General features: G+C 43.1%; 1 protein-coding gene across 3 annotated transcripts in view; it reads right to left on the reverse strand.

Moving 5' to 3' along the window:
- PLCB4 (phospholipase C beta 4) overlaps positions 1-16836 on the reverse strand; it is a 185729-nt gene extending 168893 nt beyond the window's left edge. For 2 of the 3 annotated variants that reach the window (XM_066177841.1, XM_066177843.1), the window contains exon 1: positions 16705-16836. The gene's annotated coding sequence lies outside the window, so the exon portion shown is untranslated. Of the gene's footprint in view, positions 1-9488; positions 9525-16704 lie in introns of those variants that run through there. The other variant, XM_066177844.1, reaches the window with a different exon arrangement.
- Positions 16837-19542: the final 2706 nt, after the last annotated feature.

The raw sequence follows: 19542 nt of genomic DNA on the forward strand, positions 1-19542 counted from the left end.
TGCCTCATTCTAATTAGAAGCAAAGTACAAGTACCCAATTTAGAAAAGACCATTAGAGTCTTAATTTAAACATGACAATTTTAGTCTGTCAATATACTGAAATGATCATTACCTACCAACCCTTCACTCATTTTGTGCCGAAAAAGAACTCCAACCATAGCTCATTAGTTAATTTTAGACACACAATTGTTAACATTTTTCACACATGAATTGCCTGTATATCCCTAATCTGGATGTGTAGTTTCTAAAAAGGTCTTTTCTTTCTTTGGTTGTTTTTTTGTTTTGGTTTTTGTTTTTGGTTTTTTTTGGGGGGTTTGATTTTTTTTCAAGATCTAGGAGTAAAGAAACAAAAAAAAACCCAAAAAAACACCAAAGCAACAGAAGAGACTAACACACAAGGCAAAAGGAAACCCTGAAAAATTCCCTGTCATTCTTGCACTTGGGGGAGGAAAACCACAGAGAGTGACGTGGTGTCAGCACCCTGCCTCCCACCTTCCACGGGCCAGGCTGTTCCAGCAAGGGCCTCGCTGCTGCATTGCTCACTCTCGTGTGAGGCTTCTGAGAAAGCCCAGCTCCTTCCTGGAGTGGAGCCTTGCCAGGGACATCAGTCTGTTGCTGCTGACATGCTCCACACATAATTCGGTGGCTTCCTGCTCGAGGCATTACATAATTTGAGCCTCTGGCATATCTTTCTGGAACATTTTGTGTACTCACCCACAGGATCAGCAGCATCTTCAGCTACCAGATAGCTCTGCACCTTTCCTGCACTGATTCTGACCTGCATGGCACTGACTACAGGCACAGATGGCTGTTTATCCCAAGTAAATAAAAACTTGTCAGCATGACTCCCAAAACAGACAAAAGGAGCAGGCAACCACACAGTTAAACACAATTAATGGTCATAGGAATGCCATGATGGAAATCACTTCCATAAACCACAGGATTCTATCAAGGGCTGTTGCATTCAGCTTCACTAAGGCAGAAACTTATTAATCAAAGAGAGCACACAGCCTCCTACTCCTACCACACACAGCCCACCCTTAAGTCCTAATCTGCCTCCAGCCATGGAATCCTGAGTCAAGAGGGTTCGGGATCAATGTGCACGTAACAATATTGAAAGGTAAAATCACTCCCTGATGTTTGCTGAGCAAGATTCAGGACACTGTCCTCCTGAAACAGGCAGACTGTTTTCACAGAGATGTCAAGTGCTTGGAGCCCAGAGATTCCACTTCATGAAAAGCACATCAATTGATAATAAAGTACACCCTCCAAAATGATGTGTAGATAATAGAATCTTTTAGGCCTTTTTCTACAGAGAATGAGTTATATTTATGTGATAGACCCCACATCATTTAAGGCAAGCAATAAACAACAGCAGCATTTGTGCAATATAGAACAGTTACTACAAACTCTTATCAGTATGCAAATGTAATAGCACCAAGAAACACAATTTGCATTTTGACTCAGAGAATTTCAATGTGTCTTGGATGTAATTATATACTATCCTGGAGTTCCTGCAGGGAATTATACCTATGGTTTAGGAAAGTTATCATTTTTCCTTTATTTTTTTTCTAGGGGAAAAAAAGATGTAGTCAATTTTTAGTCACCTATAGTAATTTTTTGGAACCAAAATCATCATGCTGGGGTTTAAGAGGTTTTCAATCCCCAGAATTACTCACTGCTGAAAGCATTAACAACCCAAGACTTCATTTACAGCATTACAAAGAATCCAGGTCAATCATAGGTAAATGCTTTTACTCGGCTTGGGCCAATGAAATTAATTATTATCATAAAACTCTGCACTCCTGCCAAGAGTGAAGTTTAAGGGTGTCTCACCATAATTCAAAGAGGACAGAAAGGAAGGAGCAGGCCTAGACTACAACATGGAAAGCAGGCAGCTAATGCAGGCACTGGAGGAGCATGCAGCAGGTGACAAGATGGGAAGAGGATGGATACTCCTTTCAGGCCAGCAAGCCAGCAACTGCCAGCACTTCATATCACTAGAGATAAAATCTGATGTCTCCAGGGAAAGTTCAGCATCATCACATAAATCCTACTGCAGCCTAATCATTCTTCTTGGGATGTACTCTGTGTTCCAGAAACTGGGAGCCTGCTCCTTGCAAATCTCGCCCTGAAATGTAGGCCAGCAGCTCTAATGTAGCATGTTGTGATCTCCGCTTCTATTATCCCAATCCTCCACAACAGCAAGAGAAAGGGATTAAGCAGCATTATTTTTCCCCCTGAATATTTACTGAGATAATTACATCCCATACTATAATACAAGATTATTTTGCACAGTGCAAAATAACACAGAACGGGCCCGTCATTTTATGGAAACCTCCTGGTCCCATCACTCTTGGTTGATCACATTGGGCATGGTCCTCCAGGAAAGTTTAACAGCAAACTCTTCCAAACATACTAAATAGATGCACTCAGCTTCTTTATACAACACTCCCCCTCCCTTTTTGTTTTTTTTTTGCAATCATATTTTTGAAATTATTTCATAAAACATTATTAATATCTAAAGCCATCTGTGTTTCTAGAGAATGCTCCTTTCCATCCTCTTTCCTTCCTACTGGGCTGCACAGCAGAAACTTTTTTTTTAATTACAACCACTTTTATGCCAGCAGATGTTACACTACATAAAACCACTTTGCTGCAAGTTCAAGTAGAAAGTGGTGGGAAGAAGTTTACATAACCAGACATCATCAACAAAAGCAAGAGAGCCTGGCAAACCACAGGCTGTAGTCATTTAATTCACACAAATCTCTCTTCCCCTTTCTCACTCTGCTTTCCAATTTGTTTTAATTCCATAGGAGGATCTGACTGGTAGTCACTCCATAATGCATTGCAAGGTTTAAATGCCAGCAGCTTTTCTTGTCTTGACAAAATGTACAGAGCTGAAATTTAATTACAACTGGCTCAAATGCACTTTTGTTTTGCTTCTACCCACCTGGAACACATAGCCCGTTTAAAGTAAACATGTTTAGTCACTGGATAATAGGAAGTATAAAAGAAAAGTTACAGTGTAATAAACAGAGATACATTTCAAAATAATTTTGATTTCTTATCTCTGAACCTGGCTGCAGCCAGCTAGCTGAAAGTGGCATTACTGTGATGGAAATAGCGTGGTATTTCAGTGCAAGAAAGTAAACATATTCTCCCAGATACTAGCACAGGAGTTGAAATCCACCCAAGAAAACCATTTGCATTATCGGTGTGCATTATTCTGCCCTAACGTTTTGACACTGAGTTTAAACATTAAGCTGGGAGTACAATGCCTCTTTTTTTAAACTAATGCAATTTCTTGGGGCAAAATCTGATATGGCCAGCCAGATTTCCTGAGTGCTAATTTCTCCTAAGGAAAAAAAAAAAAAAAAAAAAAAAAAAAAAAAAAAAAAAAGGGGGGGAGAAAAAAAAAGGAGCCATCAGTTTAATTTTGATTTGTCCAGTAAACAGATCAAAGCATTGCAGTTCTGCAGAGGAGGTTTACAAAGCCTCATTGTGCAAACATCCTGGGCCTGATGCTGCCGGCTGCTCTGAAGCAAATCTCATCTGATGGCAGCCAGTGCTGGTCTGTGCTACATTGTCCAATGCAAAAATTTCCACTTTAAAGGGAAGGCAAAATCTTTGAAGTCCCACTTGATCAAAAATTATTAAAACATGCAGTCTGAATTTTTAGGCTGATCTTAACCACATGTAGCCAAATGTTTCACACTTCTATTCTGTTGCTTATACACCAAAAATTGTGTTCAGCTCTAGGCTCCTCCTATTCCAGTGCAATAAATTCTTTGGGTGAAGGAGCATTTTTAACAAATACGTACAACGCCTAAAAGAGAGATTCCAGAACCACTATTAGATCACTGAGAGCTGCAAGACTGCAAAGTGTAAATAATTTTTAGCATAGCTGAAACATCTTTCCAGATCTATGCTTTGTAAGATCACAATTTCTGCCCAGCCCTTCTATTTCTTTTCTCATCCAATTGTGCAGTTGAGCTTGTTCAGGGTTTGCTGTTTGGTGCCTTTCACAGAACACAAAGAAAGAGGGAGGAAACAGAAATGACACCACCCATATAAATTAGTTTTAAAATGTTCAGTGGTAGGCCTGATGTCCTCAGCTACTCTGATTCTTTGCAAAAGAAATTCCTTTATATATATACATATGGGTCTCAACTGAGTGTCCCTTTAAACCAGCTTTGCTGATTCAGACTATGTCCATGCCATTGCCAAAGTAATAAAAAGAAAAAGAAAAAAAAAAGAAAGAAAGAAAGAAAGAAAGAAAGAAAAGGTGTTCCTGAGTTATGTTCTGACTTAAAAGATTCACACAGGGAATCTTCAAACTTAGAAACAAACACCAAGAAGCACATTGTCATTTCTGCTGCAGGACGGCTGTCAATGTCCATATGCAAAAAGACTGCTTGATAAATATCCTATAACAGACTGTGCTTCTAAAACTGAAACTTTGCTCTTTCTGGGCTACAAATCAAAACTGGATCTGTTGTATAACAAAGGTATTAAAGATAATGGCCTCTAATACTGCATGGCAGGAGTGTAAGCAGTGTAAGCAATGCCTTGCTCCATACATTAATCTGCACCCCTGGGAGTTTGTCCTGGTAGAGCTTGGCCGTGTCCCTGATTTGCTACATTTTGATTTCCAAGTCAAGGTCAAGAAGTAATTTACCAGGATCCCTGTTGCTAACACACATGGGCTGCAGGCTTTGGGGAAGTCATCTCACCAAGCTGGAAAAGGTCTCAACAACTGGAATATAAAGAGATGAAATAGTCTAAAAGCTGCTTTATATCTTTCAGTACTTCAGCACGTTGATCTGAACAACATGGATGCCATTAGTTTTTAACCTGTATATATCAGTTTTGTATATGTATTCTAATTTAAAAAAACTGTAGTGCAATGTATTCTCTCATCAGAGGTATAAGCAAATGGGCACCAAGAATGGTTAAATAAAAAATAATAGGCTGCATTGGAATAAATGCCATACAATAAATAATGCAAGGATAGTCCCTGCCCCAGAAACCTTGCAATTTAGGCCATGAACAAAGAATCCTTAAGGGATCATACCAAACCTACCTCACATTCCTGAACTGACATTTACACTGTGCTGTACTTCAGTTCGTACTTTCAGGGCTGGAACTATGCACTTGTTCTGATGTGCACTGCTGAAATCTGCTCTGGATCCCATGGTTTATAAGACAGTGAGCCTTTGTGTCAGGCATTATTGTGACATTTAAGATAGATATTGAAAAATACCTAATCGGAACACTGTGGGTGAGGGTGTGTGTCGTACTGTATTTAATCCAAGTCCTGCTTTAGAACAAAGAAATCTACTTTTTAAAGTTGTGCCCATACCCATAAGACAGGGGGAGAGGGAAAGGGCACTAGGTGGTAGAATTACCAAAACAATACCAAGCAACAAATAGCATCCTGTCTGGGCACCTGTCCTCCTGTGTCACAAAGGGCCACCTCTCCTAACCCAGGAATATCACCATTCCTCCTACAGGATCAAAGGTGTCCTAATAGGCACTCCTTGCTCTGCTGAAACTGAGCTAAAAATTAGTCTTGAAATCATATCTCTCTCAACATGGTCATCTAAAATTCCACCAGTACATCTCCATCCTTAAAAAGTGAAAGCTTTTGATATCTAAACATACAAACGAGAAGGCTTGAGCCAACTTTGTAGATACACACTTTGTTTTGGAAGGGATAAATGGAGCCCCATTGGATGTGCAGACCATGGGGAACAAATAAAGTTCTGAAATTAAGTTCTCAAATTAACTATTTCACCTGCAAAAACTACAGACTGATTTAAACAATCTCCAGCTCTGAAGGGCTGGGGTTGTGCACTTGCAGTGTGCTGAACTCAGGTCAGTTTTTTTCCTCATACCTGGCAAATCCCCCTGCCAAGTCCTGACACTTGTTGCCTTTCTTTTGTCAGGTCAAATTTCAAGATGAAAAAAAAAAAAAAGGAAAAAAATGAAACCACACAATGCCAAACAATAAAAGAGAAGCTATTATCTATCAGACAGAATAGGTTTTTTTCCCATTGTTTTCCCTTTGAAAGGCGAAAGGAATGAAGCATTAAGTGGACAAACACCATTTCGGCCTATGAATCATCCCTGATAAAACTGCAGATGCACAAACCCAGTCACAACAGTACCACAGTAAGAGAACAGATAAATTTCAACAACCATCCCCCTTAGATGAGGCAGGATGACTTTGAATTGAATTTTGAGATGCGAGGCTCAAATGGACTCAGGTTACTTGCTTGCAACACCCACGCTCTGTCAATAGTGCTGAAAAGGAAGAGCCAAATCTTGTTAAAATTATGTTTCAGTCACTAAGAGAAGTGCTAATTACCAGCTGGACTGAAGACCACTGAGATAAGCAAAACATTCCCTGCCAAAGCCCTTTAGACAACATTCTTTAATTTCTAAAACCCAAGATGTGATGATAGCAGGAAGAGATGGAAGGAAGAAAAGGATTAAGCCACTTTCAGTCATGTTTAAATAAGACTTCCTTTAAATGATTTAAAATTAACTGAGAAGCATTATATTTTCATCAGTTTTTACAACAAGAAAGAAAGAAATTTATGTGTGTAATTAATATTCATGTATACAGAAGCACTTTTTAATTGAAACTATAAGTTGGCTTTTCAGTAACTGAAGGATTTAAGGGTAATGGTTTATGAAATCAAGAAATATCACCAGAGAAGTGTTTATAATTTAAATTATGAATCACTTTTTAAGGAAGAGATGCAGCTCAACTCAAAAAATACCATAAATCTACAATATTGAAATTTTTACATGACATAGTTTTATAGCTCCTAAAAAGAAAAGCAAAAAACAAACATTAAACTGACACCTTACTGTGATAATTACTTCCACTAATGCTTTGAAGAAATGCTTCCAGAGATCTTTCAGATGAACCAGCTGAAGAGACACCTTCAAGACCCAAGGTTTTTGTTAAAATTTCAAATTATTCACGAAGGTCTTAATGAGCATTTAAATCCTGCTAAAGGTTCAGGCTATTGTTTTTGATGTATCCCTTTACTGAGGGAATACAACTCCCTGACAGGAGGTTGTAACCAGGTGAGGGTCAGCCTCTTCTCCCAGGAAACCCGTGGCAGGACAAGGGGACCTGGTCTCAGGCTGCACCAGGGGAGGTTTAGGCGCAGCAAGGCTGATCAGACATTGGAATGGGCTGCCCAGGGACGTGGTGGAGTCACCATCCCTGCAGGTGTTTAAGGAAAGCCTGGATGTGGCACTCAGTGCTGTGGTGATGTTGCATCATAGATTGGATTCAATGATTTCAGTGGTGTTTTCTGACCTGATTCTGTGAAAATTAAATAATTCAAAAGCTAAACCCCCAAAAAGACTAGGGGAAAAAAAAAAAAAAAAGTCTCACATCTTCCAGTATTATTGTCTTCCGCAAAGAAAACAATTGCACTTAAAAACAGGAGAATGAAAATACCCAGCAAACATTCTGACACTAAACTGCAGTGGGATGGAGCCCTTTCCTTAAAACCAAATAATGTAACTCTAACCACAGCAAGGCAATTTCCTCTGCCATTTCCACCTGTGAGGATCAAAAACTGTTTTCCAGTTTTCAAAAGCCTCAAAGTATTGCCACATTGCTCAGCACCTGAATCATGGAAAACCACTCACGGAATCAATTTTGATGATTCAAAATTACCTGAAAAACTACCTGTATGTTTTTCCACATAATTTCAGATCAATTCAATTGATGTTTTTAACATGTCAGATATCTCAGAGCTGCACTTAGATCTTTGTTTTCACAATATTATTATTCAGTCGTTCTACTGTGGGGAGGGGAGGTGGTTATTTCAGATTAAAGTGAACAGGGTCTTTTCAAGGGTAAATGAAAAAATTAAAGCAGGATGAAATCAGGGAAGATTACCAGGCACTGTTTATAAAGTGAGCATAACTAAATCAAAGGTATATAAATGAGAACATGCATTTCTTGGCAGATTGATTCAGTTCTGAAAACTGAAGTGCCACAGACTTCATTAAAAAAAAAAAAATCCCCAGCAATAAAGCTCCCCTTTTTTTCAGAAGTAACATGTTTCATGCCAATTCCCAGCTACTCCTGTAAAGTATTGCTTTCACCTCATGTGTTTTAAAATACAAGAAGCATTTACAAAATAAATACATGTGTTTTTATAGCAAAGAATTACTGCAAACATATACTTTTGATTTCCCCACATCTGGAAATGCAGTTAGGTTACATGAGGCTTTTAGTTCATCACAGAAAAGCTGTAAGAAACTCACAGACAGGAAGCCACACAAAACAAACAAAAGAGTCATTACAAATAAGAAGAACAAAGTTTTTTAAGTCGTTATATATATATATATATATATATATATATATATATATATATATATGTATGAAAAACTCCAAAAACTGTCCAAAACCCTGAATAAACCAACTGGTAGACTGTGACTGTAGCCAAAACCCACCAGATCATCTTTTTTCTGACACTGCAATCCAAAGCTTTAGCACTGAAAATGAAGATACAGCAGAGAATATGAAGCTTTTTTACATGATTTGGACTACCAGATAAAGGTCTAAGCAAGCTGTGACTCTTCCACCCACACAGGGACCACAATTCTGCAGTACAAGCTTCATCAGTGAGACTTCTTCCAAATGAACTCAACCATACCCAGCGAACAGAAACGTGCAATAACGTGCAATAGGAACAACACCCAGCATTTCTCCACAGTAATGATCACCCAGCTCTCTAGGGAGATAAAAGCAAAAGGCAGAGGAGTGATCCTGCTGTTACCCTTTCCTAACCCTCCAAGCCTCTGTGCACATTCACTCCCTGCTGGATCCAGACACCTCTGGGATCATCATTAGCAGCTGAGGTCAGGGGAGTGCCTTTGGGGGTTCTCTCTGCCAAGCACACAATCCATACATCCATCCACAAAAGCACCCATACAGGTTACAGAGCCCACCAGCACCACACCAACTTATTAACTCTCCCAGCTAAGTACCACATGCTACTTCCAAGGTGTCATTCTTCATTAATTCCACAGGGAAGAGACAGCACTACTCCCACGAAAGCACTGCAAATACTTCTGTTACCTGATGCAAAGACTAATTTAAGGCATTTTCTTGTATGAAGACACACAGATGAAATGGCACACCAACTATTTTTATATGGCTCTTCTAGTTAAGCTCGTGCTCTCATTAGGATGTCTCAAAGGAGACCATTTTATCAACATCTGTTTACCAGGCTTGGCACATACTCCAATTCCAGCACTTTCTCAGTTTGTAAAGAAAAACAAAAAATTAAAAGCATGCAGAGCCAAATGTACACAATGCTTTAGGACGCATCCAAGTAGACAGGAGTCTGCTTGAGAAAAGCAAAATTATACCACTGGCACGTGAATGCAGAAAAGCAGCAACCTGTACATCTAAAAAAAAACAACTTTGCCCAGTTTGTCCTCACCTGGGCCAAGGTCCTCTCAGAAGTTATTTTTCTTCCCGGCCACCTGGTACAGTCACAGGTCATCAAAAAGCTACTCTGTATTTCATAGCCAAAACCGAGAGCATCAGCAAAAAGAACAGCCAGACTCTGCTACATGCTGCCAGATTTGAAGGGCTTGGGGAAAAAGGAAATGAACCTCTGTATCAGTTCGGTCGCAGCAGAGAGATTCCAGGACCTTCCCCTGGGCAAACGCAGATGCACAGCGGGGGCTGCTCCCGCCAGCCCCAGACCGAGCAGAGGAGGTCGCCAGGGTCCCCGAGCCCCAGCTGCTGTGCCTGGGGGAATGTGGCACCGGCAGCACCCCCGGGACACGGAGCCGCAGCTGAGCCTCCTGCCGCCCGGGCTGCCCTATTTGAGCCCTCTGTTGTTCTCCCAGGACACATCGCTCCCCGCCCCCCGAAGCCCCCACCTTCTCCTCCAGCCCGGGGATTCTCCAATCAAAGCAGATAAGCGCATCATGTGAGGGATGGCAGACACGCTGAGGGGAATTTCCGAGAGCTCCACCGCACCTGCAGCATCCACGGATACAGGAGATCTCCAGTGCGAAAACGACAAGCCAAGCAGGGGTGCCAAAGTATCCGCGTTACCTGCAACTCACAGCTCCTATGCCAGACTGCAGCACCTCATTTGCAATCTGCTCTGATATACCTGCAACCACATTCCATCTTTCCTTGTCATTTAACGTATGACAACTCTTCCTGAGCATATTTTGCTAGGGAAGCAGTACACAAATAACACAGGCTGAAAGACCAGAAAGCAATAATTACTCAGTCTATTCTTTGCTGATGTCAGACATGCAGTACAGCTCTCCAAATCCACCAGAGCACCCAATTAATCTGCACTAATCCTCAAGAACTGTATCTGAAAAACAAATAGTATAACAAAATCATGCAACAGCCTCTGCCTGCCTTGCAGTTACCACCATGCTACTCAACCTCTCCTTTAACAGATCTGTCCTTCCTTCTCATCTCTGCAAACAAACCTACAGAGAATTCATCAGCCTCTCTCCCTGCCTTCTTCAGAAATGCTTTTCTTTCCATGATCATGGTCCTTCGTAGAAAAAATTATACCAGTTCTGTTGGGTTCAACAGATCATGTTAGCCTTGCCAAAGAAACCTCTCCATGGCTCTATTTCCTACTTCCCAATAAGGCATTCATATTCCATTTCAACTTATACTTCACTGAGAAGATTTCTGTACAAATTATCCTAATTTGTGTATTTCAAAACAAACAGGCTCTCACTGCAGCTACCAATTCCTTTCTTCCCTCTGTTTCCTTTCAGCAGTGGCAGCAGCAGTCTGATGGCAGAGATGGAGTCAAGCACCCTGGAGCCAGCACACAGCCTCGGCCGAGAGGAGAGTACAGAACATCTGTACATGCAACAAGTACAGTACAGCAACATCAACAGTGGGCATCCCCCAAAAAGAAAACCAAAGGGCAAATGTGAGAGACATGGCAATTTTAGGCACAGGAAATTAATATATTCAAGGAGTAGAAAAATGGGAGCAGAAAAACCCATAGAGTTTTGGAATGGTCTACAAGATCAAGGAGGAAAAGAAATGCCACTTTGGTATGAGAAATTCTTTCATCCGACCTGTCTCATTCAAGACCATAGCTTACATCTCAGAGGACTCCCTTATTGCTTGTTATTTTCCACATCATCAGTGTTCACAGGATCATGGATACTCTAGATCATTGGAATCCAAGAGATGCTCCTTATTAACCTTTCAAGTCCTTATTCTCTTTTGCCCCCTTTATTAGTCACTGACCTCCTGGCTGATTACTTCCAGTCTGCAGGAGCGTGTGTGCTCAGGCCGAATGTAGAAATTGTTAGAAAGGGAAATTTGTCTGTAACTTCAAGAATAAAGAGCCTGCTCTTTAATACCTTTTTCATACCCACTTCCTCCTTACTAAAGTGCACCCAAACATTTCTGAAGCTGAATATATATGCCCTCTTGGCTGGCATATTGCTAGACCAACTGCAGACATAAATTACTTTTATGTAACTATTTGATAACTCAGTGATGTTTGTAAGTTTTTTCTCTTCATAATTTTAGATGGTGTTGCACATTAAAACAACAGAATACAAACACCAAGACTAGATTAAGACTTTTCAAGTAAATGGTCTATTGTTACAACATCTGAGAAGGAACAATGTAGAGGATTTAATTTGAACAGTCCCTTTTAAATCCAGCTTCTGTAATGTTACACATCTGCTCAAGGTCTTCCAGGTTGCAAGGCTGGCTCACAAAGGAAGTCACAACTTGAGAGCCCCAAAGTCAACTGAACAGAACCAGTTTCTTCAGAATCAAGAGGGCAAAGGCGCCTCGTTACTTCAGCAACACCAATTTCAACCACTCCACAAACAGACCTTACAATAGAGCACATTCCTAACAGGCTGCCTCACCTCATTTGCCTAAAGCTCCCAGTTATTGTTACTGGGGAAAAAACAGGCTCTTATTTTGAGGAAAGATCAAATGAGGGACTCTTAGTTCTCCAGGTGTAGGGCTTCAATCATACATCCCACATAGAATGGAAAGCAAGGCCCTAATTTTGGATGTATGACAGCTGCCAACCAACTTCTTACCCTGCACTTTGATCACTGGCTATTGCATAAAGAAAGACGAGAGACCAACTGTGAGGAATTAGGAGCACTTATGGTTATAGAATAGATTTTTTTTTTCTTTCTTTTTAATCAGGCAGCGTGAAGCAATTACGTGAAATCAGATTCTGGATTCACCTGCAAGGTGGGCATGAAACGGGAGGACAAGGGGCACCTCACACTGTATCCATGGTCTGTCCCATGTCCAGCTATGAGCCACAGGTGGGACAGGATCACGGCTGAGCTCAACAACACTGACTGGCAACAGAAAAGAACAAGAAACCACAAAGAGATCCAAGTAACAGCCCCAGCTGCCACAGAAACGGGCGCCTTGCAAAAGGCAAGTGGCCTTAAAAGCTGGATACCTTGTACTTGTCCCTTTCCATGAGCAGATACATCACATTAACCTAACCTTTCAGCGACACGTGCACTGCTCCCCAGGAACGGGCTCTCTCCCACAGGAAGACTGATCAGCGCTTCTTAGAACTCTAAAAGTGAAATGAAACATTATAACCATTCACAAATACAATTTATCCAAAACTAGTAACAAGGGAAACAGGACGATACAACTTCAAGTTAGGCTAGGAGGCTCTTCAGAGGAGAGGAAAATGAAGGTTTCATCTCATTCTTCCCCAAAATTCAAGACTCTTTTGCTGTTGCACAGGTACAACTTGAACACGTACTTCTTTCAGTAGTAGGCTGATATGTAGAATGACTTGTAAGGCAAACTGACAGAAGAAGCCACAGCACTTCCCTGTCTTGTACAAGCTGAGGTTGGTCTTCAAAAGGAGGAGATGCAAGAATTGATTTTTCTCCAAGAACCCTGCAGGGAAGACATCAGCAGCAGCCCATCACCCAAAAGTCTGCTGGAAGGAATCTCTAAAGCCACAGCTGTGCTGCACCATCTATTTCTGTGACTTGCAGAAGTCGCTTGGGAGCATCTTGCCCTGAAAATTGCAGATTCCCGGCACCAGCGCTCCGAGGACAGCGGCGGAAGGGTTGTTCTGATGCTGTTTCCCATGTTGTGGCACCCTGCTCCAGGCACTCAGATACATTAGGATGTCTTTCTGGAACAAGGATCCTACTACTAGGCCTAATGAATTTATTCCAGAATGGCTGGGAACCAGTCTTCTACCCCAGTTTCACGAGCCTCTTTAGCAATATTTACTAAACTTCCAGAAAGCACTACCACCATAAGAAGATGAGTGAGGACCAACACAATAGATTTCATAATTTAGTGTTCGCAGGGCACAACACAAGCAAAGCAGGATGGCTAATGCCAAAGCACAGTACCTTTGGTATTGATACCATCAGTATCTCGTATATTCTAACCCTCTACAGATCAGCTCTTTGGAATACAAAGTCCAAAAGCCACATTATTTCTCTGCAGAAGCAAGAGGACCACAAAACCTGTTCCCAGAAAGTCCTGTCGAATAAATGTATCTGAGCCTTTGATGCGTGCACACGGGTAATTTTGATGTGGTGCTATGCATGAATCTTTCATAAGAAGAAGATGTCCTAAATAGTATAATCAAAAAACTTTTGAAGAGTTAACAGGCTGGATCATAAACACCTTCACTGTGTGCAACTTCTGCAGACATCAAAGAGTCTTCCCCAAACCAGATGCATTACATGTCTTGCAAAATTATTAAATGAACTCAAGCCATCAATTTTGCAATTTTTGAAGTAGCACAATGCATCTATTTATTAGAGAATGGAACTAAGCCCAGGCTGCTGATTAGCCATCCTACAAATAATGCTTATGCAACCCTTCGTAATGATTTCCACTAACAACCAACCAGAGATTTTACGACTTGGAAAATTTCACTTCTAAACCAATTTACTACACTTCCCAAAATCTAATGGGACAGATGATTGAAACTACAGAGGAAACCAGCCTCCCCCGAAATCAATGAGGTACAATTTTCATAGGTAGTCTCTCTTAGGTAAGATGCCTGCATTAAGTTTTGGTTCTCATTCCTAAAATTCTCCTAAGTACTCCTCTGTCCCTTCCTCCCTTTCTTCTAGAAAAGGGATTAATTCAATTTTAAGCAAAATATTAAAACAGTAGTTTCAGACTTCAGTCTCTGGTAAATTGCAAAGAGGAAGGAATAGCAATTGAGCTGTTAAAACCACCAAGGAAAGCAAACCACTGAACAATTCGAAAAGCCCACAAAAATGACAAGATAAAAAATGAAACAGAAATACAAAGCGAGTCATTTTGGTAAGCACAAAACTTACAACCCTACAAGTTTTCAACACAGTATACCTAAGCCTGGTGAAAATGAAGCCATCAGTTCCTACACAGCTGTAACAAATACTTGACAGACTTCCAGCACAGCCCCAAGTTCACCATCACAGCCAGATATTACTGGAACAAATGCTCAAAGTCTGCAACAGAAGTCAGCAGTGTATATCAAGCCCAAACAACTCGCCATTGTTTTAGAAAAGGTGAAAACAACACAGTATTTTGTGTGAAACATAATAAAGAAATATTTCCTTTGTCAGTAAGGGATATTCAAATGACTTCTCTTTCCTGCCCCTTTTGGTCTCTCTTCCCCTTCAAGGTTCTGTCTTCCCTGCATTCTAAGAAAAAGCAGAGCCTGTAGGTTATGCATAAATTCATAAAACAGAAGACACTATTTTAGAGCAAAGCTCCTGTGCGTGGGTGCATGTCTTTAAAATAAAAGGCATTGTTTCTCTACCAAGTGCATATCCACAGCCAGCAATCAAATCAGATCCTCACATTTTATTTTGACAGCCATGCAGTTATATTTTCACCAGGGGTTTGACTTTGCTATCAATACCTGGTTTTTAGCGATATCAGCAAGAGATGAATCAAAACTGACAAGTGAAGGCACACTGGTATTAACGATTGTGGAAGAGAATTCTCATCCTAGAGGTCCATAATTTATTTTTAATTACTTCACGAAGTTACCAGTTGCAGGGAGGAATAAATCTGTTCTCAACTCGTATTTAGGAACTGTCTCTGTACAATACAAAATTGCTCAGCTGTGTATAACAGTAATTATTTTGTGGTACATGGCACTATTAGGTACCCTTGATCTGGTGAAAGCCTGCAAGTACTGAGGCCATAACACTTCCAGAAGCTGGAGGAATTAACCTGAAGTGAGTAGTATCAGCTTGCTAACACTGCTCAGGTAAACTCAGGAACACAAGCCTGAACACAAACGCGTTATGAAAGAATCTGCTCCATCCCCTCACAGGATCTGAAATGCGACATCTTCCCAAGTACCCTCGTTAACACCAATTACTAAACTGAAAATTCCATGGTGCAACAGCAAGCCAAGCTTGAGAAACACAAATATTATTTACGTATTAATAGAGGATGAGGCACACTTTACTGAAGATTTATACTGTGTAAGACTTTGACTCCGTGTAGCCCCTACCATCCACCTTTCCTACCGGTGCATCCCCATGGACACTTTAATATTGTATAAACTCCCCCTGAGATAATGATTATTCTATAACTTTCTAAAATAATCCCCTTTTGACAAAGTATTACCTAACAAACACACATTAAATACCTCACAAGCGCATTAGATCCCTGGGTTTCTACTAGATCCCAGCATAAAAGAATATTTGTAATTTATTTTGAGATATTAAAAAAAAAAAAAAAGAAGAAGAAGACAAGACTGGATAACTGTAACTGGAAAGGATAAACAGGATTAAGTAACAGGTGTCTGACTGCACATAATTCAAAGTTGTGCATGGAATACAGTGTACAGCCTTGGAATGGCTATGGAATGGAAATTGAAACATCGCTTTTGCACCTTGCTTTGAAAATTATCACTGATTTAAAAGCGTCTCGTAAATTACAACCACACAGACAGAGGCAACAGGAGCACTTGTATCCCCAGAGACCTTTGGATATGTACGAAAGAAAACAAACAATCTTCAAGGGTGAGCCTGCCTTCCTCCCGGGGGAAAAAAAAAAAAAATAAAAAAAAAGGAAAGTAAGAAAAGAAAAGAAAAAAAAGCCAAAACACTGCAAGAAAGTTATACTTAACTACACAGAAACATTTGTCACACCGCCCAGCACTGACAAAATCCGGATACACTCAGAAACTACAGCAGCGAGGATGAGGGGAAGACTCCAGCTGCCAGGCGCACAGGCAGAGGGATCCACACACGGATCCACGCACGGAGCCCGACATGGAGCACACGGACACGCGTGAGCGTGACACGCAGACATACGCGTGTGTGCACGGCCCCACATGCGTGGCACACACAGGCGTGCAGGGCACGCAGACACACCTATGTGACACACACCCATGTACGACAGACCCACACGCGTGACAGACACGCATCTGTGACAGACGGGCACACAGACGTTTGGCAGCCCCACACGGATGTGCGGGACCCGCAGGGTGACAGACCCTCACAGGTGGCAGCCCCACACGTCCCCTGCGGCCGGGGGAGCCCAAGGTTACGGCCCGGCGCGGGGGGGGCCGGGCAGCGCCGCTCCCCGCCAAGGGCGCGAAGCCGCGGACAGAGCGGCGGCCGCCCCCCGTTCCCCCCCGCCTCAATGGTGGCCGCTCCCGCCACCCTTACCTCAGGCGCCGAGGCTGCTCCCTCCTCTTCCTCCTCCTCCTCCTCACGCTGTGCCAGTGTCTGTGTGTGTGTCCGTGTGTGTGTGTGCGACCCGCCCGCCCCACAGCGGCGGCGGCTCCTCCTTTCCCCCCTCCCTTCTCTTCCCTTCCCTTCCCCTCCCTCCTCCCCCGCCGCCGCGCCCGCCTCAACCCCCGCAGCGCCCGGAGACGCGGCAGGGACGGGGGAAACCCCAGGGCGGCCGCCGCCTGTGCTGGGCGGGCCGGGCCGGGCCGGGCCGGGCCGGGCCGCCACCGCCGGCTCCCCCCGCCGCCGCGCAGGGCTGCGGGCAGCGCATGGCAAGTGGGCGGCGGGGCCGCGGGCGCGGAGCTCCGCCCGCACGGCCCCGGGCGCGGAGGCTCCGCGGCGCTGCCCGGCACCCGCAGGTACCGCACACGTGCCCCCGGAGGATGCCCGCGCCGGCGCGCCTCTGTTTACTACACGTATTGGAAAAGGGCAAGGAGGAAATCCCCCTTCCCCCGTGTGCTCCCGGGCTCCCGCCAGGCCTGCTGCTTTCCACGCAGCCGACGGGAGAAAGGTGATGTTGAGGAGGCCGCTGGAGGGTTCCCGAAGTCGCGCAGTTTTCGTCTCAAAATTACAGCTGGACTGCTTGAGGTTTATTTGGAGTGAGCCTTGGAGGAGCTCAGCGCACGGGCAGCACGGGCGCTCTGGAGTGTGGGATTCCGTCTCCCGATATCCCCTGGCGGGCCCTTTCACAGCACATGACCGTCTGCAAACCGCTGCCATGGACTGCCCTTGTGCCCACCCTGTGCTCCTCTGTTTCTGTCACCATGTGCCCGGCCTCAGCTTCCCCCGTCTCCTCATGATTTCACGAGAAATATTTTCTTTCCCCCGCTCCAAGACAAAAACGCGAAACGCCCACAAAACCAAACAAATTGCTGAGCTTTACCAGGCAAAGCAGGTTCCCCCTCCCTGTTCACCTGCCTCTTGGACTTTGTTAGTGAACTGTGGAGTTTGGATGTGTGGGACCGCTCCGAGGGGACACGGGCACCGAGAGCTGGTGTCGGGAGAGGCAGCGAGTTACAGATAAGAAGTTACCCAGGGTGAGTTGAGGAAACAGTGGAGGAAAATCTGAAATAGTAGTTTTGCTAGTCACGCAGAGAACATTGCCATGGACTACTCCAGCCAGTAATGCAGTAGCCAAGATCTCAGGCCATATTATCCTATAACCTAAATCCTATAGCATTATCCTATAGCACAAATCCAAGCTTGGAATGAGAGCCCCCATCCCGACCAGTACCAGGATGTGATTTTAAAAACATTCTGCCTCCAAGAGCTGCCACTATGTTCCTACCAAAGAAGTAAGCAAAGAGGGGACCGAGAGCAACAGCAAGGATGACATGTGATTCCAGGGACAGCCTGTCAGCAGAGTAGACCTGCAGTCTGAGGGGTTCCTGTAGCCGAGGCAAGTGCTGTGTTAAACAGATGTTTGTGTTTGCTTAAGTATCCTCAGTGAGAAATTCCTCGTGGGCACGGTGGCAGAGGCAGGGCTTTAGAAACACACGAAGGGGAGGCGAGGGCTGAGGGTGGGCGTATCACGCCAAAGGAGGTGCAGGAAGGAAATAACAAAGGAACCTGGATGAGAAGCACGTGAGCTGGATGAAGGCCAGTATCGCTGGCAGGGCTAAAGGGATCTAGTTAACAGGATATGGGAGCAGCAATTACAGCCATTAAAGATGGAGGGCATCAGCTTGAATGTCAGCTGGACCGGGGGTTAGTGAAGAGGAGGTTGTTGGGTTTTTTTGTTTTTGTTTGTGGTTCCAAAGTGTTTGTTTCTAAATGAATGGGAGATGGATGCATTTGTGGGTACACAAATGAAGTGCTCCGTGTCCTTTTCATTGCTTTCTTTTCTCTTGATTTCGTTTTTATTTTTGCCTTTGGGCTGTATGTAAATGAAGTAAGTTATTATATAAGTACTAACAAAAAAAGTATTTTAATTCCAGTGAGGCATAATCATCTACTCGCTAGAAAACAGTATTGGATTCTCCTTAGGAATCCCTGTGTGGTTTCTCTTCAGATCTCTAGAGCTGGCAGTCTGTAAGCACTGACATTGTTATTCTGGTCCATAACTCTGTAAGGCTTTCCCCATGATTTCTGAACTCCTTTTCCCCAAAAATGGCTTCTACATGACTAGAGGTCATGGCTGCCTGCCTGTGCAAGGAGATTTTCTTCTAGGGTAAAAAAAAAAAAAAAAAAAAAAAACAACAAAAACCTAGGCCCATTATCTTCATTATTGTTCTTGAAACAGTTTTAGCAAAATGTAGGGACCTGAACTGCTTGGGTAACAGCATGAAATGCAGGCAAGTAGTGGCATTTCAGAATTAGTGAAACTATAGTTTCTTTAGCAAAAGCTGCTCTTTTTCCTTTCCCAAACAGTCCTTCCCCTTCTGCTGTCACTCCCTGACCTGGGTTGTTCCCTGAAAGAGGGGCAGTCATCAAAGAAACCCGTGTCAGGACCCTGGGTCTTCGAGGAAGTAATGGTACTGACAATGTCAGTTTTAACAGCAAGGGTTCTTCCACTAAAAGGTGTTTTAAGTCATAGAAAGTGAGGCCATGTGAAGGGTCTGAGGCTCCCCACACAGCTGCAAATGGCTGGGTCAGGCCCCCAGATCAAGATTAATTCCCACTTCTGTGGATTTTGTTGTGGTACAGTTCTGTTTACAAAGTTGGACTTCTAAACACAGCACAACTGATGACAACAGTTTCATCTTTGTTTCTCCACTGATTCCCTCCTGACTTGAGCAGCCAGTGTGACTTGGCTCGTTAGGGATAAGTAAGGAG

This window comes from Chamaea fasciata, unplaced genomic scaffold (genome assembly GCF_029207755.1).
Source record: "Chamaea fasciata isolate MVZ Bird 193981 ecotype frontalis unplaced genomic scaffold, bChaFas1.0.hap1 SCAF_3, whole genome shotgun sequence".
In the NCBI taxonomy this organism is placed as follows: domain Eukaryota; kingdom Metazoa; phylum Chordata; class Aves; order Passeriformes; family Sylviidae; genus Chamaea; species Chamaea fasciata.